This window comes from Crotalus tigris, unplaced genomic scaffold (genome assembly GCF_016545835.1).
Source record: "Crotalus tigris isolate CLP2741 ecotype Arizona unplaced genomic scaffold, ASM1654583v1 scf7180000018822.470413, whole genome shotgun sequence".
Lineage (NCBI taxonomy): Eukaryota > Metazoa > Chordata > Lepidosauria > Squamata > Viperidae > Crotalus > Crotalus tigris.
In genome coordinates, this window is record NW_024097213.1 from 337090 (window position 1) to 363972 (window position 26883).

The following is a 26883-nucleotide window of genomic DNA, read 5'->3' on the forward strand; positions in this document are numbered from 1 at the left end:
TGAGTTGTGCCTTTAAATGAATTCCCAGATCACTTAGGCTAGAACTGGAAACAAATGAACTATAATAATAAATTGTTAGTCCCATTTTTATAATGATCCAAACAATATTTGAGCCCAGTTCCCAGCAAACAAATCCCACTATTTAATTAGTACCACTGTTATTAAATAGTTAAGCAGCTATCAGCACATAGAAGTCTCTAGGACTACCTAGGGAACAAGTACTGTGTGGCCACTTTAAGCACAGAAGAAAACAAATAAGCCATTTTTAAAAAAGGGCTGGGGGAACAAAAGAAAGTAAAATTTTGCAGGAAATTTGCACATGCTAATTTGCACATAGATACAAATGTATACATTATCATTATTATTTTAATAGAAATAAAATATACCTCACTATTGAGGAAAAGATTATGATCAGGTGAACTTTGTAACTGTTCCTCTGTGGGCAGCTTCAAAGCTCCTTCATTATGGTTCTTTGTCTTTCCAATAGATTTTGAATAAAATCAGCTGCAAAGAGGAGACTTGACATAGTATCATCTTCTAAGGATAGGCAATATAAAGATGGTGCGAAAATGAATTTAATGCTGGGGGGGGGAAGAAAAAAGTAAAGCAAAAGTGAAAGCTACATCAATTACAATAATGGTCAACATTCTTAAGCCATGTGACATGCTCAGATCCAACAAAAATATGCATATAACTCCAATTTAAGATTTGTAGTCATTTCTATTCACAATATTTAAATAACATAATCAAATAAGTTGATTCAGTTTTTTAAAAGTTCATATAAATCATACCATGCCAAAATGTTTGTGGGTGTATGACTGTGTGGCTGTGTTTTATCATTCTTAAGTTAAACTGAACTAAGAGTGCCTTGATTTGACTTTAGAAACCACTAGAAACTGGCACTGATATTAGTTCTCCCTCATTCTTGGTTCTGAAAACATTTTTAAAAGATTAAAAGGACTTAATACAAACCACATAATGTTTGAACAGTAAGTACAGTCCTCATTTACCCCAAACTCTGGATGAACATTTGTGGATTTTTTAATAAAAAAAAGTGAGACTGGAAAATTGTGGCATCAAAAATCTGTTTCTATAAATAAACTGTAAAAGGGAACAGTACTCTGGTCTATTAATCTATAATCAGCACTCCCTGTCTGGTGGCTATGTACCATGGAGTATTCCCCTTCCATTATGCACAGAGGGTCCCTAGCTTGAAAACTAATGTGGAGAACCGCCTGTTTCCAGAATGTTTTCTGAAAACAGAATGTTTGAATCTAATTGAGTCAGTGGCGTAAGTCTAAAAAAGTCTATGTTTCTAGGGCTATTTAGCCTTCTTTGGCTATAGATCCAAAATTAATGCACTTCTGAAATGTGTAGGTAATCATGAGCCGGAAGTCCTAATGGAAAAATGATTCTCTCTAAAATTCAGCATCATATTTTTTAAATGGTCTGGTATTAAAAACCTTGAATTTATACTGCAGATTTAAAAATTGACAATTAGAATTTTCCTATTTATTTTTAATGAAGTTCACATATAACAATGTTTTCTATTTCCTTCTTTTTTTTAACCCCTTGTAGCTAGATCCCAATTTATCCTTTCCATTTTAGGCTGCCTTGGCCAGTAAGCTCAGTGCAGCTAATTACAATACGGAGCAAAGAATCAGGTTGCAGATCAGGCTTAAGGTGTTTGGTGTACTCAGTAAATGTTTTAATTTTGATAGCCAAGTACTATTATCAAAATCAAGTTCTCTGCAACCTGATCTCAAGCAGCTATATTTAAAAATCTTTAACTCACAATTTATTTTGAAAACAAAAGAGAAGAGAATAATGAATAATGCCAGTATAGTATTGAATCTGAACTATTCTATTTTTTGCAACTTTTCCCAGTTTACATACTATCTTCTCTTACTTCCTTTATCTAGAAAAGGCTTGGCTTGTATTTGTTTGTCCACTCTGACTAAGGCAATAAGAATATCCAAGTATTTCTGGTCCTATACTGACCATTTTGCATTCATTGGGACATTGTAGAAACTACCACTGCTATAGCCTAAAGCAGCTTTCTTCTACATGGTTTTAGAAAGCGCAAGTGCTGAAACTCCCAGCCAGATACTTCTATGATGCTTGAGTGTTCTAGCAATTCTAGTATCAAAATGCATGGAAGGCACCACATGAGGAAGGCAAACTTTTTCTAACTAGAAAAAAATTGAAGTGTGCTGATAAAAATAATGGCGTACCTTGCAATTTTTCAGATGTCTACCTCCATGAATAAAGGTTCTACTTTCCTACTATATTGTTAAGATGCTTGAAAATTTATTTTGAACTTTTGGGTGATGTTTTTAAGTTTACATCATTAGAAAAATCCAAAGGAAAAAAGTGTGTGTGTGTGTGTGTGTGTGTGTGTGTGAGAGAGAGAGAGAGAGAGAGAGAGAGAAGCACAAGTAATCAGACCTTACATGTAAATTTCAAGCCAACTACTTTATTACATTCTGCCTATTATGTAGGAATCTTCTTAGACTGCCAGCCTTAGCCTTGGAACAGATTGTTATGGTTCTATGGAGTTTAAGGGGAACCAGTTCTGGAGTTCATGTGGCTTCAAAGCTAATTCCGCACTTGAAGCCTCTCCCCTGATGTATTGATGTTGTTTTGTGCTACACATCTTTTACTTAGCCAGAAGTCTTCTTGGCTTCCTCACTTACCAATCTGAAAAAAGCCAAAGTGCAATCTTTTATAAGATCTTTATCTGAGATTTCATTGAAGCATAGATGGCAAGAATCCTGCAGGCTACTTATCAATGAAATGATTATTGACTAATGAAAGACCAGTTAATATACAAACTTTGTACACTTGTGGACATTTTACAAAAAATATTCTCCAGCATGATTGGATGGAGAACCCACGGATGGGTTGTCTTAATCTATCTGCCAATTAGACTAAGTCTGAAATTTAGTACCGCCCCCTCTGTGCCAACTGCACCCAGTTTTAGACTTAGTCTCTTTGCTCTAAGACGCGTTTTTTCTTCGCTCCTGGAGCAGAAGACTGTGTATTCCTATTTTATTTCATCCCAACCTGTAGCCTAGCAGGCTGACAGGCTGACAAAACCTCCCTTTGGGGGGGGGAACTTTCCCTTTCTCCCTTTGAGAGCCTTTCAGCTTCACAATCAGCTTGAAAATTGGATTCCCAGAAGCAAGACAAATCTCCTACCAGGGGCCGTTCCTCTGCATCAGAGGCTCCATTCTTCTAACCAGAGCCTGGAGGCCTTAGAGGCAGGGGTAAGCTTGCCAATTGACTGGGGGGCTCCGCAAGGGACGACGAGGCTCATCAGGCCTGGAGGGAGCCTTTTCTAGGTCCCTCGGCCTCAGCAGACCGCCCCAGCAGCAGGAGAAAGTTTTTGGCACCGATCCAATTTTCAGAGCCTGGAGGCCTTACTAGGCCTCGGCCTGCCTCAGCCTCTCTTAGCTTACCTAATTGTAATCCATTCGCTGCGTTAGGAGCCCAAGCGATTCCTCGGAACGAGGACTCATTACAGCTTAGGCCACAGGCCTCAAGGCCTTCTTCTTCTAATGGCCTTTTTTTGGGGGGGGGAATCCATTCGCTGCGTTAGGAGCCCAAGTGATTCCTCGGAACGAGGGCTCATCGCAGCTTAGGCCTCAGGCCTCAAGGCCTTCTTCTAACTGCCGTTTTTTTGGTGTGAACTCTGCAGCCGCCATTTTGAATTGACTCACGGCGGCCATTTTGTGTGTGACTGAGGCCCAGACTGCCTGGAGTTTCTCCTGAAAGCAGTGTTCATCACCTGTGACAGAGGCTTCAAGACTACAGCGTTGAACCGGGGAGGGCCTGTTCGCTCCCAAGGGACGCAGTGCCCATTAATTCCCGCCCACCCCCCTCAAGGGCTGAATCATCTCTGCAGGCTCCCTTGGTGAGTTACAGTGCCGAGGGGGGGCGTTTTGCCAAGGTTGAGCCCAGAGCAACTCATCATGGCAGAGAAAATCAGCGAGCCAGCCAAGAGGAAATGCCAAACAGAGGCAAGTAGAAAGAACACCACCAAGCGAGCCCGGCCAAGCAGGGAGCCACAGAGGGAGGAGGAGTCTCAAAGACTGAGAGCGGCCTCCCCAGATCTGACAGGCACGATGGGAAGGTCCATTTTTGAACCCCTTTCCTCACATTGTGCCTCAGCCCAGTGGCCTGGTCTTCCCCCAGGGGAATTCCCCAATTAGATTTAACCATAAGAGTGGACCCAGGGAGGGGCACAACCAACCAGGACACCCCAGGACCCCAGGCCACGTTCACCCCCACTGCAGCAGGGCTTCACCCTCCTGAGAACCAGGCCTTGAACCCGGACCTCCTTCAGTCCACGATAGCCAGGCTGTGGCTCAGTCTATGGCCTCCAACACCCCACAGCCACCCCCCAGGCCACGTATCATCCACAATCTCCAGATTTGATGGAGGATTCCTCATCGGATTTGGAATCTACAGGGGCTGAACAATCTGGCCTGATTTTGTTTGAGGACGAGGGCATCACTCCCTCTGACCCCACCCCTCCTGTCGGTCTCTTTGACCATTCATTCTTTAATTCCCTGCTACTCAGGGCCTGCACTACTGCAAACCTCCCCCAAGAACAGGAGACCCCACCTACAACGTCCAAGGGTCCCCACGCCATATACACCGAGCCCTCAGTCTCGCAGAACAATATTCCCTGCCCTCCCCTTTTTCTGAATATAGTTCAAGAACAATGGGAGAACTTAGGATCCTTCTTAAGCCCCGGTGCAGTAGAGGGAACATTATTCAATGTTGCCCGTTCTCTGGCCTCCCTATTGGAGATTCCTGAGATTGATGAGCCTTGAACTCATTGTTTCCCAATGCTAACATCCCTGGGGACATAAATGAGGCACTTAGGGCAGAGGATAAAAAGATTGACTCCGCATTGCGTAGTTCCCATCTGGCATCAGCCTGGGCAACAAAGGCGGCAACGTCCATGGCCTTCTTCACCAGGGCTTCAGCCCTTGGGTTACGTGAGCTCCAGGACAGGATCCCTCCGGACCAGCTCAGAGCTCACCAAAATCTGGGTAAGTTAGTGGCTACATCCCAGTACCTAGCCGACGCTTCTCTGCACATGGCTAGATACACTGCCAGACCATCGCTGCAGACATCTCAGCACGAAGGCTCCTTTGGCCCAGGAATTGGCGAGCAGACACCAAGACCAAGTGGCGTCTGGCCTCTAAACCTTACACAGGTGGACATCTCTTTGGTAAGGCACTAGAACCATACTTAACTGAAGGTAAGGACAAACGTAAAACTCTGGTTAACTCATGTCACAGAGCAGTTACAGGAGGCTGCCTTTCGACCAGCTCCATCCTGGGACTGGGCCCAGGCATCCCTCTATTCCTTTCAGAGACAAGAACGACAGCAGGATCATTCAGCATGCAGAAGCAGACCACAGATCCAGGCCAAGCGGTCCCTTCAAGGCCGAGGGGCCGTTCCTCTAAACGAGGCAAGTGATCTCACAGTCTCACTTCCCATAGGAAGCCAGCTGGCCCCTTATTCCAGCACTTGGGCAGTCACCACTACAGATGCCGGCTGGCCCCTTATTCCAGCACTTGGACAGCCATCACTACAGATGCATGGGTGTTAGACACTGTCACGCAAGGTTTGAGACTAGAATTTTGTTCTCAACCACCTGACAAATTCCGCTCTTGCCCTATCCCAACGAGCAGGTCCAGGGCTGACTTTATGTCAGAGGCCATAGCTCATTTATTACAAATACGAGCAATTGAACCAGTACACAAGACCAAGAAGGACGAAGGTTTTACTCAAACCTCTTCGTCATCCCTAAGACTTGGGGGGCTGGAGGGCAATCTTAGACTTGAAAGATCTAAACCTTACTTGAGGTATAAGAAGTTTAAGATGCAACCACTTCAATCAATCCTGGCCAGCATCAGGCAAGGTGACTTTCTTACCTCAATAGACCTAACTGAGACATGTTTCCTAACCACTGCAAATTCCTCAGATTCAGCTATGCCCACTACCAGTACAGAACCCTACCCGAGGGTATTTACAAGGTACTGGCACTGCTCGCAGCCCACCTTAGACAAATTCCAATCAGAATTCAATGCTATTTAGATGACATACTAATTCTGGTTGCGCCGCATTGGCCGAGACGCTCTTGGTCGCCGACCTGATGGAGCTCTCCGCATCATCTCCATGGAGGATCCCAGCAAATCGCATCTCCCACATTCAGGGGGAACTACGCCATCCAGACCCTCAATGACTCCAGTTAACCGTCTGGCACTTGAGAGGCAGGCCTTAGGCTGAGACTCATATTCGTCAAGGGTCATAGCTATGATTCAGCAATCCAGGCGACCCTCGACGAATAGAATATACGATGCCACATGGAGAGACTCCTGTAATTGGTGTTCAGTTCGAAAAATTGACCTTTTGGCGGTTTCAATGCCAGTTATCTTGGAGTTCCTGAGGGATGGTCTAGACAAAGGGCTTTCCACAAGCACCATCCGCAGGCAGGTAGCAGCACTTGCCACAGTTATTTCCTGTGGCAATGAATCCTTAACACATTACCCTATGATACGCTCCTTCCTAAAAGGAGCTAACAACGTCAGACCATCAACTGTACATAGATACCCCTCGTGGGATCTTCATCAGGTTTATAGGCTCTTGTTTCGCACCCTTTGAACTATTGACACTGGTTTGTTTAAACAGTTATCGATGAAGGTGGAATTTCTTGTTGCTGTAACTTCAGCGAGAAGGATATCTGAACTTGCTACTCTTCAGTGAGGAAGGACCTGTGTACATTCCCTAAGGACAGGGTAACCCTTAGGCTAGGCCCCTCCTTCGTGCCTAAGGTCAATTCCTTGTATCCTAGATCTCAGGAAATAGTTTTGCCGGACTTCTGTCCTAACCCATCTAATGACATAGAGGTTCAGTGGAACAAATTGGATGTGCGCAGGGCTTATATTGTTATATACAGAGAACCTCATCTTTCCACAGAACAGAGGCTCTGTTTGTGTCCTATCACCCTTCATCACTAGGTCAGAAGGTTTCTTCAACCACAATACGCAGGTGGATTAGAGTTTGTATTTCTCTGGCATACCAGTCTCAGTCACTGCGAGATCCCAGGCATATCACGGCCCATTCCACCGGGGCGCAGCTACTACAGCTGCCTGGTCTACTCAGGCCTCCGTAGAGGGAATTTGTAGAGCAGCAACATGGGCATCGCCCTCTTCCTTTGTCTGTCACTACAAGAGGGATGTATATGCATCTTCTATGGCTTCATTTGGCCGCAAGGTTCTAGAACACGCATTAACATTGGATGGGACCCAGGCCCAATCTAATTCCCCACCCTAGGGACACAGGGCTTTGGTATGTCCCATCCGTGGGTTCTCCATCCAATCATGCTGGAGAAAGGGGCGTTGTCTTACCTGAACGCCTTTTCTCAGCATGATGATGGAGAATCCACTCCCTCCCATTAGGTCAGTTGGCCTGGTTCCCATATTGTTCAGACGCGTCGGACTAAAGTCTGAGTATCGCCTTAGCCTAAAACTGGGGTGCAGTTGGCACAGAGGGGGCGGTACTAAATTTCAGACTTAGTCTAATTGGAGCAGATAGATTAAGACAACCCATCCGTGGATTCTCCATCATCATGCTGAAAAAAGGCGTTCAGGTAAGACAACGCCCCTTTTTCTCCTTTAAAAAAAAACAGAAGGAACATTTCTTCCAACAACTTGAATAAGTAGTAATAGAAAGAAATGAGACCTTTTCTTTTTCTATACACCAATTAAAGGAAAGAAATCAAGCATATAAAGCCCTGGTGGCAGTAGACTGATACATTTTTCAAACCTCAACCTGGCCATACTTCATAGTTATCTCAACCAGTTGAACTACTTGAATTGGCAAGATGGGACTCAATTTTCTTCATTCAAATTCCAGTTATGAAAGCAGGATGTACAGATGGTACTTTTTTTAGGTACTCCTCTGTCACTCAGATCATCTCTCACATTTGCATAGATTTTTTAAAAAAGACATTTACATAATCATGTATTCTCACATTGCAACCTTAAAAGACCTATTATTTCCTAGGCATTGCAATACAAGTAAGCATGATCAGGCCAGAGGCACTACTGAATCAATGAGGTAGGATGTGTGATTTATTTGTTTTATATATTACCTTGAAAATGTTTAAATTATATAACAATAGCAATAGCAATAGCACTTAAACTTATTTACCACCCCACAGTGCTTTACATCATCATGGGGTGGTACAGCATCAACTGGGTGGTTTACAATGTCAGCATATTGCCTCCAACAATTTGGGTTCCCATTTTACTGACCTTGGAAGGATGGAAGGCTGAGTCAACCTTAAGACCCATCAGGATTGAACTCCAGGTTGTGGGAAGAGCTTGCCTGCAATTCCGCACTTTAACCACCGTGCCCACCAGGGCTTCTATATACATATTAATTCATAGTGTACATTCTTCCCAAATGTAAAATACTATCCACTTGAAATGAAAGCCAAGAGTGCATAAAGGTAATTATTTCTTCGTCTTTAGGACAATAACTGATACATTTGCTTGTTGTCCCCCTCCTGTCCATTGCAGTACTTTTCCATTTAATCAGGATAGAAATAGACTTTGATTCCAGAAAAGACAAACCAGAACAGTGATTTATTATTCAACTATTCACAAAGGCATGTGCAGGACAACATCAAGAATTGTCATTGCTGGATGCCCAGTAAAACAAACTTCTTAGATCATGGAGTCTGATATTTATTTGTTTGTTTTATATTGCTGCTATTTTTCACTGTTACTACTGACTATTCAATTGTACTAACATAGACAACTCTCAGTATTAAAATCTGACCACTGAAAGTTCTCTTGAACATCTCATTTTTTCTTAACATTGAGAGGGACACCAATGAATAAAATTTGTGAGGAAAGCTATTTTAATGGGTTGGGGCTGTCATGGAGAAATTCTGACTTTTGTCACCTCTGCCCAAAATTAAATCATGGACTGAATCCTCAACATACATTGGAGCAGTATCTATAAATTAATTAAAAGTGCCATTTTGAATTGTACCTAGGGGTATTCTTTAGCTTTACTAGTTCTCAGTGCCATCAGAATATCCATCCACAAACACACTTACAATATTCTCACTCACAGAAACCCCTCCCCTGCTGCTCTTACCAACTGATCAAAAGCTCCCTTTCCATTCACCTCCCTTCATTTGTTTGTCACACAAAGGGGAGAATCAGGCTTCAGCAGGAAACCCTCATAGATATCTTAGCCATGGGATCCATGATAAAATGGATTACAAAAAATCAATTTCTTCTTCCCCAGAATTGGCAGCAGAGAAGGTAAAATGGCTTTCATGGAGAGAAAGAATCCACAGTGGCCTGCCACTCTACTGTTACCTCCTCCTTTGCCTAGTCAATGCCAACACCTCCAAAATGCCAGCATCCTCTCAGATGGAAAGCTGCCAGAGTTACATAGTATCACAATAGGCAGAAAACCTCCATCATCAACATGAAATTGGAGTTCCTCAGCATCATTGACCAGCTATAGGAAAAGTCCTTGAGAGGAGATACATATGCAGCAAAATCCTAATCAACACAAAACTGCCCCAAAATCTGCAAAATTCTCAACCAAGGCAGGCACAGCCAGTGCAATAAGTATGGCCTGACTCCTGGCTCTCTCCTTCAGCCCAGACAGGCCAAAATCTGGCCTAGCAGTAATCGAGATATGTGCCAACCCAGGCATAACTCTTGACATTCATTGAGCACAAACACATTAACACACTAAAACAAGGATAGTCCATCTATGACCCTATAGCTGAGAGTCTATAACTGGGTTGCAATTAATAGGATTACCCATTATACATTTTATGCAAATGACATTTTTTGTCTTAGGAGGAGGAGGAGAAGGAGGAGAAAAAAATCCATTTCCTTTTTTTGAGCATTGTATAAGCAGTCATCCAAATCCCATCCTGATTTTGATTTAAACCCCAGGAACTCATAAAATATCATAAAGACACCTAATCCCTTACCAATATCTAATTATATAAGTTCTTGTAAATACTGTCATTAATGCAGTTTACCTAAGAATTTGCTTATCTAAACAATGCTATTCATTTCAATTGGACAATTCTACCCATTCAAAGTTTTAATGTTCAAGTCCAATGTGCCCAGATATGTCATCTTAGCATCACATCTGATTTTCTCTGTCTTGCATTCTTCTCATTAAAATTCAGACTTCTATCATAGTGGGTACTTTAGTCATTATTTCTTCAATATTAATGCCATTGTTTTCTTATAGCTCCCGTTGTTCTGTGGCCCTTGTCTAATCCCATATGTAGCGTGTTTATTAGATGTAATATTTTATCTCTCAGCTCAGCCTGTGACACTATCATTTCATTCTTGTTTCAATAAAAATGATCTCCTTTATTCTCTTCTGCAGCCCCATTGTCTGCGCCATCACCATCAGCCCTGACAAGAGCTAATAGCTTTCTTTATCAGAAGAGAAAGTTAGTGAGGTGTCCATCCAAAATACAAAATGAACTGTAGGTATTTCTTCTTTAATTCAATTTGTGCATAAGCCCAAGACTAATAAATTTATTACATAATAAGAGAAAGGAACTGGACTCATCCTGCCCTACCTTATTTGTTCCCCTTTTCATAGATAGGCACCCAATCATTCTGCATTTCCTGTTTGTTAACTTCTGAAGCTTACACAAATGCAGACACTGTGCAAACAAAATAATGCAGTAACAAAGTCTCACTTTAAAAGAAAAGCAGGGGAAATTCTCTGCCTTTTAATCATGCAGTAATAGGTAGAAATGCTAAGTGACAGCAACATAATATTAGTTGTTTGAGGAGAGTGACTCCATGGGCATAAATTCCAGATGGAGTTTCTGGGACCTCACATACCTATTAAAAATTTAAAAACACATACATACAGTGCATTCTATATCGAAACTATAAGTAGTTTTTGAGTGTTTAAAAGACAGAAGCTGAGGTTTTTCTTCCTGACATCTTTGAAATGTATACTTTTCCACATATTCTTAGCTGTCAAGCAAGAATTAAGTTTTTTTAAAAAAAAAATAAAACTCTGGCAAGCATCTCCAAACCTTTTAACTATTGAGATTTGAGAAAGATGCCTAGAAAAAGGAATGCATATTTTTCTGTAAAAAAAATAAAGCCATAGGGGGGCTGTAGCTGAATGACAGAGCAAATCCTTTGCATATAAAAGATCTTCAGCCTGTCTGAAAAGAACTGGGAAAGACCTACATTTAAACCTCTGGAGACACAGTGCAACCAACAATTCTGAAGTAGACAGACATCTAACCAGTTACCCACCTTTTTATAAAAATAATGTCCTCTTTTCCAGTGTGCTAAAGGATGTGGGGTGGTTTACAAAGACATCCTTAAAAATAAGCCCCATTCAACTTCCATTGGATATTACAGACTTTTCAATTGAACAAAAGCCCTATTCAGAAGCTGCATGTCCATCTGAATGTATGCGGAGTACAAACTGAAGAGTAAAAGAAGGCACACACATATCCAGGATCTTTATTCTGTTCAGTGCCTAGATTTCAGATGAGGAACTGTAAGTGTGATTGTTTGAAGATCAGTACAATTCTCCCTGCAATACAGGAATTAAACAAAGCAGAGGGATAGATGCATGTTGATATAAGCAAAAGTACAACTCCCCTTCAGATCATTCAGTTGAACACCCGTGAAGTCAGAGAGAATGGGGGGAACATACCATTCTAGTTTGAAATTGATCATGTCTTTCTGGTCAGAATTATCTCTAGTAGCTGTGGTTAGGGGAATTTTCCTGTGTGCTCCTTGCACCACTTGAAAAATTGGCTCCACACTTGTGAGACTGCATACCATTGCCACTGTTTATCAGAAGAGTTGATTTATTTCTGGCTTAGCTGTGATATATTTGAAACAGCAGTAAAACTGGTACCTTCTGGGAAATGTTGCAGCTTTTGTGGAAGGTCTACTGAAACTTTTCAGGAACTTCTGCCTCACCACACATCCTGGCTCCTGGGCTTCAGGCTTTTGAAAGGAAGGGAGGTTTGAGGTTTTGCAGTCCCCTTCATGGGAACTACTGTTCTTTGCTTTTGTTTTTTTCTTTTTTATGTGACCAGACAAATGCATCTACAGGAGGTAAGAGACTAGATGGGGCACACATAATTTATGGTATTACCTTTTGTATGTGGTAGAAATAAGATGCTTTCTATCACTGCAGGCTCTGTAGACATTCAAGGAAAAGAATAAATGGTTCACTTTGTTCCTTATTTACTGGAAGACTGAAAAGAAGAATTGGAAATTTTGGAAGTGCTCTAAACTGCATATTCAGATATTCAGTGAATGATATCCTGAATCTCAGTGAAATGAAAGAATGTGAGACAACTAGACAACATTTTTAAAAAACTGCTGCTGCTGTTAGCGCACAGGGTTTAAAGAAAATCTGAATAGCTCATGAAGAGGATTCAGGCTTCCCTTGCTTGTTGTGTTATGATTCTAATATAAATTAGGTCCATATTTACCTACAGAAATAGCCAGCATAGTAGCGGGAACGTGGTATGTGTCTTATATCCTGAAAAATAAGGTATTAAGCTGCCCATTGAAAAGGCTAGAATGAATTGCATAAAAGCCTGCTGGGTGTTCTTGGGCCATTCACTTTCAGCCTAACTCACCTCACAGAGTTGTTGTGGGGAAAACAGGAAAAGGAAGATCTGTGGGATTGTTTACTGTTTTGAGTTATTTGTGAAAATAAAGGCAGGATACAAATAAATAAAATAAATCCCATATGGCAATCTTGATAATTACCATGACCACATAAATTCATTTGATGATAGGCAAGATTCTGCACGGAATTAAAATCTATTCTTTTTGTATCAGGCTTCTAACTCTCAGACACACTTAGCTTTTTCCTACACAGAAACACCATGTAATATATTCTTCTCGATAAGGGTACTTAGCATTGCCCTGACAAAGGTTTCAAAGCACATCTAAATATTTTTCATTGCTTAGACTTACCTAGGAGCAAATTTCAACATGAAATTTCAAGTTTATTATAATTAACCCCACTGAAAAAATTAAATAAAAGATACAGTTCCTTTGCTGAAAGCAAACACCATTTGGAGGAATATAGATAATTTTTCTCTGGGCATAGGTACATGTGTACATTTTATTTGCTTATTATCAGCAATATTATTCTGTTGCTTGAACAGGAGGGACTGAAATGATGTGAAATCAATCTATTTTTACTATTGTTGTAGTTGTTCCTTGATCAAATATGAGACAACTGGGGTTGTGGAAGAGAAGAGTCAGAAAAGAAAGAGAGAGAGAGGGAGAGAGAGGGAGAGAGAGAGAGAGAGAGAGAGAGAGAGAGAGAGAGAGAGAAGCAGGGGGTCTGAAAAGGGAATAAAGGAAAAGACCAAAAAAACACCATCCTAGTGGTGATGGATAACTGAACTGAACCTGTCAGGATGGTATTATGTAAATTACCAAGGCAGCTGAGCAATGCACTTATGATTACAGAAAAAGGCTGTGAACAATGCAGTAGCCCCTAGATACTACTATGCCTTGTTATTTTTCTTCCCTCCAACTACCTTTGGGTGGATTCTTCCTAACTCTGGTCCTTGAGGAAGAAAAAAAAGTCCAAGAAATCTAATTTGGTGAGAGAGAAGGAAGAATTTAGGAGACATCTATGACATAGTCTGTTCTTCTGTCTTAGGTAGCAAACACCTCCTCAATACAACAAGCCAATTCCGTTTAGACTAATGCTGGTTTTATCTGAGGGATCATCATGATTAGTGCCTCATAAATAGTATTAATTTTCCCTTAAAATTATATTTGCTTGCAACCTGTATTTTGGAATTAGACTGCAAATTTAGCATCTCATGACGCTTTGGGGGCATGAGTTTTTATGGCTTAAACCCCCCCCCCTTTAATAATCTGTTAAACCGAGCAGGCTTCATGTTAGACAGTTAACAAGATGGGAGACCATCCAAAAAGCTTTCTGTTGTAAGGTAAACTCCCTGCAAATAAAAAATTACCTCTGTTTCAAATAAATTTAGCACTTTATTAAATTTAGTAATTTAGTAATCTGCTAGGATTGATAAAGTTTTCTTATGCTAGAGGACATTATTCAACAACATATGGTTTTGAGGTATGTCAGTCAAAAAAGAAAAGAAAAATCAGTACTAGAAATCTAAGAAGAATCTTGAAATGTGCAAGAACTTTCATAAGAACATCTCATGGAATCATATGTAAAAGCATAACAATCTTGAAGGGATATTTGGGGAAAGGGGTCTGGCCAATGATCATGTCAGTTTTGGAGTTTTCATGCAATAAGACTTGGTGATCTCTTTATTTGTTGAAATGATCTGATCTGACAAAAAAAATGAGACATTTTTGCAAAATCATATTTTGATTTTAAATCTGTTTGGAGGCATGGACACCACTCAAGGATATGGTAACTGTTTTTGTGCCCAGGAATGACATGTGACTAGAGACTACAAATGAATTCTATTTACTGCTTTAAATTTAGCAATAGTGTGGCACCTCAGTCAAGACCGGGACTATCACATTTGATTTCAAATACCTAAAATTTTCCAATAGTTTAAATTTCACAAACTTCACTGCTGTTAATTATTAATATTGTTGTTTTTGCTGTCATCACTATTATTCATACTGCACATTCCATCAAGGCATATAACAAACTGCCAATGCAAAAACTAATGCAAAATTCAGAATGTCAAAGACAATCAGTAAAGCAAATACTCACACAATAAATTTACAAAATTTGTAAAAGTATAACTAAACAAAAATTAATCAAAGTATGATAATCAAATTGGCAAAACCAACTAAATATGTATCCCTATACCTTATTAAAATTGCCAATAAAATAAATCACTTACTGTAATAATAATAATAATAAATCAATGCATTTTAAATGTCAGTATGTCACTTGCCTGGGTAAGGATGAAATTTCACAGTATAACTTATAATGTGGTCCATTTTGTCTGCTAAATAGACACATGTGAATAATACAAGAATAATCTTTACCACTGGTAACTGATGAAAGAGAAATACCTCTTATGCTGGACAAGGGAATCCTGAAACAAAGTAAACAGAAAGAAATTTAATCTTTTTAAATTTAATTTAATTTAATCAACTCTCTTCCAATCCATTCATAACCTTACAAAGATGTTTAAAAAACAAAACCCCCAGATCAACTACAAGTACTGCTGGATTGGCAATACTTTTGGGGCAAGGGGGTCTGACCATCACAATGCAACTGTGCAGTGACTTGATGTCATCACAAAGGGTCAGGGTGAAAAATGTTCTGCCCCAGTTTTAGTATTTTTGGAAGAAGTTATATATTTCACAGATTTAACATATGTATCTCCTTAGTGAAAAATGTGAAAAAAAGCTATTGAAAATTGAGGTTTTTGTGGGCCACTTCATACTATTTATAATGTAAGAACATTTGAGGGCATCAACAGACTATATATTTAATACTTTTATGCTAATATGTCTCTCTTGATTTAATGAATTAATAATGATATGAATCTTTATAGACAGTAATGTATATTACTCCATTAATTTTGACATGTGGTAAACTATTTTCACTGCATTTGATGGCTCTTTGACATGTTCTGCTAGTGCAGATCCAGGAGATGGGTCTCAATCAGTGCTTCTTGTCTATGGAGATTCTCAGTCACCCAGGGTGACATCACCTATTTTCTATTTACAATGCAGTCCTTGCAGCAATCCCAAGAAGGCTCCACACACATTTACACTCTGAATCAGATGACTCTGACTCTGAGGATACAGATAAATCCCCAAGTGGCCTCAACGACTCTCAGAAAGCTAACAACCAACCCTCAGAATGCTAATGACTAGATGACTGCAAAGAATATAAATCCTTTCATTTTCCACCAGTTAGTTAGAACTGAAGAAGTTTCTTGGATAAGATGTGAAACATTTTCAAAGAAAACATCAAGAAAGTCCAGTTGCTTTTTAGAAAAAACACCTTGGGACTCAGTGCTTCTTTTTGCAGACTTGATAGCTGGGCAGCTGTATTAATCTATGATGGCAAATAGGAATCTATTTGCCATCATAGAGTAAGACTAACAACTTTTATTAAAATGAATGAGTTTTTATGTGTCATGCTACCAGACTTCTGATTTTTACTTGAACTGAGCACATGAAATAAAAACAATGATATGCAAATAAATCAGCTGTTATTGTTCTGATTAAAAAGAGAATTCCTGATACTGGGAAGTATGTATGTCTGTATCTGTTTGTCTGTATGGAAGTGTATTGTATATATAGTCCACTATGGAATTATGACCTATAGGGCTCCTTTCTCTCTAAAGAAAGGAGCCCTATACTGAAAAGGTCTAATCTAAATGAAAAGTCAGGCCAACCTCTCATACACATAAACCACACATATCACACATCAAAAGTTATATATTGAAATATTTATAGAGTGATTGCCTTCTCAGCAAGTTCTGTCCAAGGGAAATAGTATCTGGATTTTTTTTCCAGGGAGGGAATAATGTTTTCTTTTAGCTATACATTATGCCAGATATGTCAAACACAAGGCCCGCGGGCTGGATCCTGCCCGATATGTGGTTCCATCTGGCCTGGGGACCTGCTCTGGAAAGAGTGAAGGACTGGCCCGCAGCACCTCAGCCCGGCCCAGACCGACCAGGCCCTGATCTACAACCTGGTTGCATCCATCAAAGCCAAAAAGTGCTCAGCCCTAAATCCATGGGGAAGCCCCGCTCTGCTTCCTGGGTGCATGTGCAAGCGGACTCCAGTGTCCCTGCTGGCTGTCTTGTCCTGCATGCTGACTTTACCCAGGATACCGGTGGTGGCCATCTCCTGTGCACGTACCCGGGGAACGGGGCAGAGGTGGCGAGGCAGCTCCTTGCTGGTTCCAGTGAATCTTACTCTGAGCGCATTCTGGCTTTGATGGACACAACCAGATTGTGCCACCCCCACCAGCACTGTCAGCCTCGCAGCCGTGAAGCTTTCCTTTCACCGTGATAGACCCCCCCATGGGATAGCAAGATCGGCAGCAACATGGCAGTGCTGGCAATCTCTCCCCCTCCCATTACCCCTTCCTGAGCATGGAAGAAGGAGAGAGATGAGAAGGCGAGAAGGAAGGAAGAAAGTGTAGCAGAGAGGAGAGTTGGGGGGGTCGGCACTGGCTGGGAGGCTTTGCCGAAGCTCTGCAGATTCGGCAGAGAGGTCGGGAGCTCCGGCGGCCTCCATGGTGGCTGGCAGTTGGGCAGGACTCTTGGGAAGGGATTTTTCAAGGGGAAGAGGAAATTGACTGGGGGAAGAAGATTTTATTTTCTCTTTTCCGGAGAGACAAGCCAAGAGGAGGGAGAGAGAGGTAGGAAATGTATTCTCTGGAGAGAGAATAAAAAGCCTTTTTCCCAACTTCCTACCTCGCTCTCCCTCCTCTTGGCTTGTCTCTCTGGAAAAGAGAAAATAAAATCTTCTTCCCCCAGTCAATCTCCTCTTCCCCTTTAAAAATCCCTCCCAAGACCCCCACCGCAGTTCCAGTCACCAGAGCTCCTAACCTCTCTGCTGAATCCGCAGAGCTCTGGCAAAGCCTCCCAGCCATCACCGATCCCAGCTAGCACCGATCCCCCCCACTCTCCTCTCCACTACACTTTCTCCTTCCTTCTCTCCTTCTCATTTTTTTCCTTACTCCACGCTCAGGAAGAAGTGATGTAATTTAGATTACAACTGGCCTGAGTTTTCTTCAGGATACTTCCTGAAATAGTCATGTGAAATCAGAACAATAGCAAGAATGCTTTGGCTGCTTTAACCTATTCCCATGTCCAATCAGATGAAATTTCTTAAGGATTCATAGGGGAAAAAAAGTTTTAAAAATGGCAAAATGGCAAATCTGCTCTCAGAAGCAGATTGCTAAATGGTCCAGACATAGTTAGGCCTATTCTTCTCTAGGCTTAGCAGATGGTGACTTTTCCAAATTTAAGACAGGGTCCCCTCTACCACCTACTCTCTGATCTTTTTTAACAAGATTGAACCTGGGATTTCCAGGTACAAAACATGTGCTCTACCTCTGAACTATGCTCTTTCCCCATCTGATTACAGATTCTCTGAGCCAGTTTTGTCATTTGGCCCTAATCAGACATAGGTGCGAGAGGGATGGTGCATAGCAATATAATGAAATTGCAAGGAAAATACCTGACTGTAATTTGTTCTGTGAACTGATCAAGACAATAAACATATGTATCATTCCAAGAGTGTTTTATACCAGGACTCACCATTTTTATTGGACTGATGGCTTTGCTTTCCTGATAAACAACTATGCTGCATTTCATGCAGAACATTAGAAAATATTATTCTAATGCTTTCTCCTGGCCTCAGAAATCTTCAAATCTATGGAAATGGGATTGGGAAACCTTTGTAGTTATACAGATACATTCCAAGCAAGGCTATGCCTGACCCTGTGGTGAGCCTCTGGGCATGATCGCAATGCAAATCCTAAATAATAATCATTAACCTTAACGGCTGATTTTATTTTAATAGGAGTTTCTTGGAGTAAATATTGTAAACTATGTACAGCAATCTCCTTTCCAGCAATGCTATGGGCAGCCTCATGGGACTAGTAGGGAAACTTGATAACTGACATTTGTGCAGGTTGAAATTGGAAAATGTATTTCATTTGTATGTCATTATGTAATTGAGAACACAGACCTTTAAGGAAACCACAATAGAAAAGGGACACCTTGTTAAAAAAATAGTTGAGAGTAGACCACTTGATTTCATGTGATATATAAAACTGTGTCTATAAACATAGTTGCTTATTGTCATTGTGGGTTTGAATATATACATCTGTTGCTACATAGTTTTCTATGTGTATGTGTGTCTATGTGATCCAAAAGATGGCATTGCCTACCAGCCCTCTGTCATGTCTGACCCCAGGAACATAAAGGGAAATTAGACAAGTCCTTAGGCTGCTTTCCTGCTGGTTACAACAGTAGAGATTTTTTTTTCTCTTAAAAAAAAATAAATTCAAACATGACTCACATCTCCACCAGTTGGACTGTAAGTGATGAGAGACAGTGAGGCTGGATTCTTCAGAGAGTACCAACAGAGCAGTTGCATTGTTCTTCCCAACTCTTGAAATACTATAGGTGAATTTCCATCAACTTCTATTTGTTCAAACCAAGATTCCCAAATCTTGCTTCCAAAAATGTCATGCTCATGTCAAGTTCTTACATATTGTAGAAAACAGAGGAAGATTACCTGCACCATGATGAACCATGCTCCAATTTCATTTTTAAAGTATGCATAAAAAGGAAAGCATGCAGCATAAACAGGATCACCGGTGGAGAGGGAAGGAATTCCCTTAGAAAATAAAATGGATTTTGTGCAGTATTAGTGACCTACCGATTGAGCTTTTTATAGCTTAAGTAAGAAGAAGCCAGAGAGAAAGACCTCAGTGGATGATTTCTAAGAATGGAGAGAATGACATATAAAGTATTACTATTGGGTCTTGAATCCTAAGCCACTTGAAGATTAAAAGTCATTTTGAAGGCTTTGAATTGGAATCAAAAGTAGCAAAGCAGCCAGAGTAGTCTCTTTTAACACTAGCAAACTAATATAATTCAAGAAGCTTGTGCCAGTCAGAATCCTGGCAGTAGAATTCTGTAACAACTGAAGCTTCTGAGCATCTTCAAAAGCAGCCTCATATATCCTGCATTATAGTATAATCATCCAGTTGGGAGATTACCAAGTCATGAGTATCTTTGGCCAAATTATTGCTGTCCAGGGGAGAGCAAAGCTAGTGAATTAGCAGAAGATTGTAGCATTGTCCATTCTGCTTCTGAGAGCACTACAGCTTCCAGTGACAAAGCTGAGTTTACTCTCCCCCAAAAAAAGCCATGTTGCAAAAAAAGTTGTTTTCAAAAAGACTATTTTTTTGTAGTTATTGTATGTCAGATTCCCATCTTCAACAACCATTTATCTAAACTCCTTCCTGCCATGTTGTTGGTATTGAGTTTTGTTTAATAACTCTCTTCCAGTCTCTTAAAGATTTAGGACAATAGACAAATTAAGTGTTACCACCTCCATCTAAAGGACAAGGAGAAACAAATCAGGGTATCATTAATATAGCCCTGAGAGATAAGGCCAGCTCAAGATATACAGTATACTGCCTGATGAGTAAAGCAAATTCAACCACTTTTCCTATTAAGCTGTGATGCATAAAAGCTGAAGTGGCCATTTTGCCCCTAAAACAGAAAAAATTATACATTATCATGAATAGTACAAATATAAACCAAATTTTGCTGCCCTTTCAAGAAATCCTAAATCAATTTCCTGAGGTGGTCACATTCTGTCTGATAATATCTAACTGGATGGCAATGCAACCCAGATTTTAAGATTATACTACTAAGAATCTTCACTATATATACCCTCTATCTTCTGAGGAGAAGAAGGTGGTCACCATAATATCAGTTTCCCCATATTAGTGGGAATAGTTAATGTTACAGAGAGTTAGCTAGAAAATTTACAATATACTATCAGTATTAGAGTGACTGTATCTTTAAACAATTTTCCTTTTTAAGTTTGAGGAAGCTAACCCAACATTCAAAGAGATAGCATGGGAAAGTCTGACACAACCAGAGAGCATAATATTTTTTTAGTTGTTTTTATCTCACCTTTATTATTTTTATAATTAACTTGTATTGATATTCCTTCCTCCTCCTATTTTCCTTACAACAACAATCCTGTGAGGTAAGTTTGTGCTGAGAGAGAGAGTGACTGGCCCGAAGTCATCCAACTGGCTTTCATGCCTAAGGCAAGAGTAGAACTTGTCGTTAATCAGTTTCTTGACTAGAAGCTTAGCCACTAGACGAGGGGTAGGCAACCTTGGCTCTTTTATGACTCATGCACTTCAACTCCCAGAATTCCTGCACTAGACCAAACTAGCCATCTAGTGTTTTAAATAAGCATTGCCCACACTTATTGATGAGTTGACCAAATACAGCTCTTTACACAATCAGCTCTGTACTATTGATTAAATTCTAAATTGTGCAAGATCTGAATTCACTAGAGCTGGACTCATACTTCAATAAACCAGCATTTACTTAACAATGGTTTGTTGGGAAAGTAAATGTGTCCTGCTTCACACATAATGCTTATCTTGAAAAGTTCATACATCACACTAAGCCAAAAGCAACAATTCACTTTATGACTTTGTGTATTGTGTGAACTGCTTATGTGTCCCCCTTGTGGCCTGGGTCAGTGTAGCTTTAGCTGAATAGCATTTCAATTTAGCCTTAATTTTTGACTTGTCCAGTGGTTTTATTTACTATTAATGTCACTGTAACTGAAATGAAATCTTTCTTCCTTCCTCCTTCCATTCAAGCTTATGGGAAGGACAATAAACTCCCCTGTAGGTTCTGATGGTAAAAGGAAGGGAGATAGAAAGAGATATATTTAGATTTTTTTAAAAAAAAATAGCACAAAGGCTGTAGTTTCTTAGCTCTACAGCCAGGAAGACTTTGTGATACTAGAGAAGATAGTAAGTCCAAGTCACTGCTCGGACAGCAATAACCCTTCTTCATAACCTGACTACACCTTTCCATGTTAACATACTGTGAGTTGAGCACAAGTGACAAAACTAATCCATCAACATGCTGCCAACACAAAGAGGAATAGAGAGGTTAACAGAAATTGATGACATCCCAGCTCAAATTTTATACTGATTCAGCCAGCTCTACAATTGAAACAGACAAAGATTTATAGTCCAAGCTAGGAGGCTGGCTCTCCTTGATTGCCTCAGTTCCCCCCTCCCTGTTATATGCTTCTGCATATTTATTTCCAAGCTCATCACAGCCTTGTAGCATTTGAATGCTGATTTGATTTTACATTTCAAGAGGAGTAGACATTATGCTGCCATTTGCATGATGTGAGAGAAATCACCATAACATTGTGGTATTGGCAACCCAAATGAGTGCTAATGTTCACTTGCAAAAAGTTGGAATCTTTTTTTTTAAAAAAAAAAAAAAAAAATACTATTCCAACAACAACAAAAAGTGCCAATATTTCCCCCACCTTCATCTTTTTGGGAATATTTTTATACTCCTTTTAGTGTTAAATATATAAATAAATGAAATAAAAGAGAAGGAATTATTCCATATCTTGCGGATGAGAAATTGTGCCTCCAAGGGCTACAGGGGTATTGAGCTTTTATGAATTCTCTTGATATCAAGGCTGAGCATTATGAGTTCCAACACAAATTTTTTCCCCATGACATTATTACTGAATACTTTTATCAGTTCATTGTGACAAAAAATTGATTATCAGCTTTGACATTTGATGGATAGCTTTCATAAAGGTACCTGGACGTGCTTCTCCTCCCCCCCCCTCTTTTTTTTTCTCTGCCAGTATGTGCTTGTCTGTAAATCTAGAAAGTTTTCCTTAAGAATCTCTATTTTTTCAAGCCTTCCTCTCATTTTCTTGACTTGATGTCTGTAGTCCAATCTTTCCATTCCTGATGTCCTCCAGTTAGGATATTCTAGAAATCTTTCACCATTATCTTGAGACTCTATTTCCTTTTTCTAGTGAGTAAAATCAGATCCACCTACATTACAGAAAAAGGTGGTGATTAAGTGAGAGATGGTGAAATAGATTCCACTACTGTGAGAGTATCTTATTTCCCAGTGTAAAGGACTAACTGGAATTAGTCACTTAGCACAACGAAGAAGAGATTGCTTTAGAAATGCATACACTAATCAGTAGTGTTGCATTTGCTCCTGCTTTTAACTACAATTTAGTTTATTTATATATTTATTTTATGTAAATATGGGAACTTATTATTCAGTTCAGCTTACAGCAAAATAATCAGAAACAGAGAAATTTGTATTTTAAAATTATCCACCAACAATTAATAATTAGTACATTGAACAATCGCAAATGTTATCTGATGATATAAATTATATTGTTAAAATCTTATAATTTTTAAAAATGTAAATTAATTGTAATATTTTATTGTTAATTATATTTGATGTTTTACATATTGATTATACCATATACCATATACTGGGGTGTATGGGGTGTTCAGGGAGGGTAGTACCTCTGGTGTAGGGCATGTCGTGACTTTTAGAGCAGCTTGTACACCTTTGGTCCCCACCTGACATTCAGCTCTCACCTGTGGCTCCTAGTAGCTGTAACATGCGCAGTGACCACACCCCGGGCAACAGCTTCGACAGGCTGGCCAAACCAGGTTGAGAGTAGCCATTGTGTCTTCGACACTCGGTGAGCAAGGGATTTGTCTATCCCAAGCATGTGAAGACAGACTCTGGTGGAGTGAGCAGATGAGATCTATTAAAATAGAACCAACGGTCATGAAGGCAGTTTCTGCAAGCGACGTGGTATACTGAGAGCACGGCAAGACACGAAAGATGCCCTAGTCAACCACTGCACCCAGCTCATCTCCAATTGTCTCGACTTTTGTCCTGCCATTGGAATAAGATGGAATCTGGGAAGAGTGAGGCTGACTATGCGCACCTCTCCCTCACTTAAATCCAATCCACGCGCAAGTCTTGACATCTTGACTTTCTCTAACTCTGATAAATCTCGAAGTCCTGTGGCGATAGGCGAGCGAAGAAGCAACAGGTGTGGAATCACTGGGAGCTGTGGATGCGGACCTGCACACAGGCAGCTCAGGTCTAATGGTCGCTTCTTGCTGATGAAGCAACAGCTGGATCTGGCATCTATGTGAGCGACTGAGCAGCCCTCTTTAGGATCACACTGCTCACCTCCGTAGTATGAGGAAGGGGCTAGAAAATGTGCCCTAAACATTGTTGCTTCTTTCAAACCCTGTCCAGCCTACCGCGGTTGGAGGGGATCCCATCTCATGCGGTCAAAATACAAAATTTATGATGAAACACAAGCTGTTACCACTTATTATTGGTACATGGAATGTACGTACGCTTCAAGACAATCCATTAGCAGATCGCCCAGAAAGAAAAACAGCTCTGGTAGCCAGAGAGCTTGCAAGATTTAACATTGACATTGCGGCCCTGTGTGAAACTTGTCTAGCCAATGAAGGTCAGCTCACAGAAACAGGAGTTGGCTACACATTCTTTTAGTGTGGACGTAGCAGTGACCAACGTCTTGAGTCTGGAGTTGGCTTAGCAGTTAAGAACCATCTTGTTCGCCAACTTGCCAGTCTTCCTAAGGGTGTGAATGATCGACTCATGACACTGCATCTCCCATTACTAAGTGGAAAACAAGCCACACTGATCAGTGTCTACGCACCCACAATGACAAATCCAGATGAAGTAAAGGACAAGTTTTATGAAGATCTTGATGCCCTACTTTCATCTGTGAAGCACACCGATAGGCTGATTTTACTTGGTGATTTCAACGCGAGAGTGGGGTCCGATCACTCTACCTGGGATGGCGTTATTGGTAAAAATGGAATTGGCACGTGTAATAGCAATGGTATGTTGCTATTGAAGACATGTGCTGCTCGTGATCTGGTCATTACTAATACCATCTTTTGTCTACCCACTCGTAAAAAGACGTCCTAGATGCATCCACACTCCAGACACTGGCATCTCATTGATTATGTCATTGTGCGGAGGAAAGACGTGCAAGATGTAAAAGTAACTAAGGCTATGCCGAGTGCTGACTGCTGGACAGACCATAGACTCATCATTTCCAAATTAAATATTTACATCACGCCAAAGAATCATCCACAGGGAAACAGAGTTGTGATGAAAAAGATCAACGTCAGTACACTGGAAAACCCCAACGTAGTAGCTTCATTAGTAAAAGATCTTGACAATCAATTCCTGGAGCTGCAAATACAGGAAAATGCTGAGAAGGACTGGAAATGTTTCCGGGACATCTTGCACTCTTCTGCACTTAAGGTTCTTGGACCCTCATATAGGAAGCAGCAGGACTGGTTTGATGAAAATGATGAAGAGATTAAGGCCTTGCTTGCCGAAAAATACCATCTCTACCGCGCTCATCAGAACGACCCGTTGTCAACTGCAAAGAAAAATGCTTTTATAAACACTCGCAGGATTGTACAGAGCAAGCTCCACAAGATGCAGGACTCCTGGCTGAGTGCCAAAGCAGATGAAATCCAGAAGTTTGCTGATAGAAACGATGCCAAACGATTCTATGAAGCCCTTAGATCCCTGTATGGACCTCAGCCCTTAGGAAGCTCTCCTTTACTGGATTCAAGTGGTGCAACTCTTATCACTGAGAAGACCCTGATTTTACAGCATTGGGCCGAGCATTTCCACTCTGTGCTGAACCACCCATCCACCATCAATAACGAGCTGATTGACAGGATACCCCAGGTAGATATGAACTATAGCCTGGATGCCCTACCATCAGAGGCTGAAACCTCACAGGCCATCAATCAATGTTCCAGTGGTAAGGTGCCAGGATCTGATGCAATCCCAGCGGGAGTCTATAAGGCTGGCAGTGCTGTGCTTGTTGAAAAACTTACCCAGTTGTTTCGATCTTTCTGGAAACAAGGTTCCATTCCTCAGGAACTGAAAGATGCGTCCATTGTGCACCTCTACAAGAGGAAAGGAAATCGACAAGTCTGCGATAATTATAGAGGAATATCACTTCTCTCTGTTGCAGGCAAGATCTTTGCAAGAGTGTTGCTAAATCGCCTGATTGAGCATCTGGAACAGGGTATACTACCTGAGACACAGTGTGGTTTCCGCAAAGAGCGTGGCACAGTAGACATGATATTTTCAGCTCGACAGCTCCAGGAGAAATGTCAGGAGCAGAATTGTGAACTATACACCACCTTCGTGGATCTCACCAAGGCTTTTGGCACAGTTAGTCGTGAAGGACTATGGCGCATTATGTTGAAGTTTGGGTGCCCTGACAGGTTTATTCTGATGGTATGGCAGTTCCATGATGGCATGGCGGCTTGTGTTCTGAGTAACAGTGAAGCCTCAGAGGCCTTCCCTGTTACTAATGGCGTTAAGCAAGGCTGCGTGCTGGCACCAACCCTATTCAGCATGATGTTCTCAGCCATGCTGTCAGACGCCTTTCAGAACAGCTCAGTGGGAGTTAATCTGAGGTACAGAACCAATGGGAAACTGTTCAACCTGCGAAGACTTCAGGCTGTCACCAAGGTAAAGGAGACTGTGCTACGAGATCTCCTCTTTGCTGATGACTGTGCCCTTAATGCAGGATCGGAGCAGGAAATGCAAGCCAGCATGGACAAATTCACAGCCGCTTGTGACAACTTCAGCCTCTTCATCAACACGAAGAAAACTGAAGTGATGTACCAGCCAGCTCCAAAAGCCCAATATCAAGAACCTACCATCACAGTAAAGGGACAAAAGCTGCAAGCAGTGCACCAATTTACGTATCTTGTTAGTACCCTCTCCCGTGCAGTGACAATTGACATTGAGGTCAACTGTAGAATTGCCAAGGCAAGTTCTGCATTTGGCAGATTGTGGACTAATGTGTGGGACCGCCATGGAATAAGTCTTGCTACCAAGCTTAAAGTTTACCAAGCAGCAGTGCTAACTACCCTATTGTATGCTAGTGAGACCTGGACAGTGTACAGGAGGCATGTTAGGCAACTGAACTACTTCCACATGACTTGCCTTCGTAGAATTCTGAGGATCCGGTGGCAGGATAAGATACCAGACACAGATGTCCTCTCCAGAGCAGGTCTATCATCAGTTTACACTCTGTTGATGAAAGCCCAGATGCGCTGGATGGGCCATGTTGTAAAGATGCCAGATCATCGCATCCCTAAACAGCTCTTCTATGGTGAGCTGTCTCAAGGAAAGCGATCACACGGGGGACA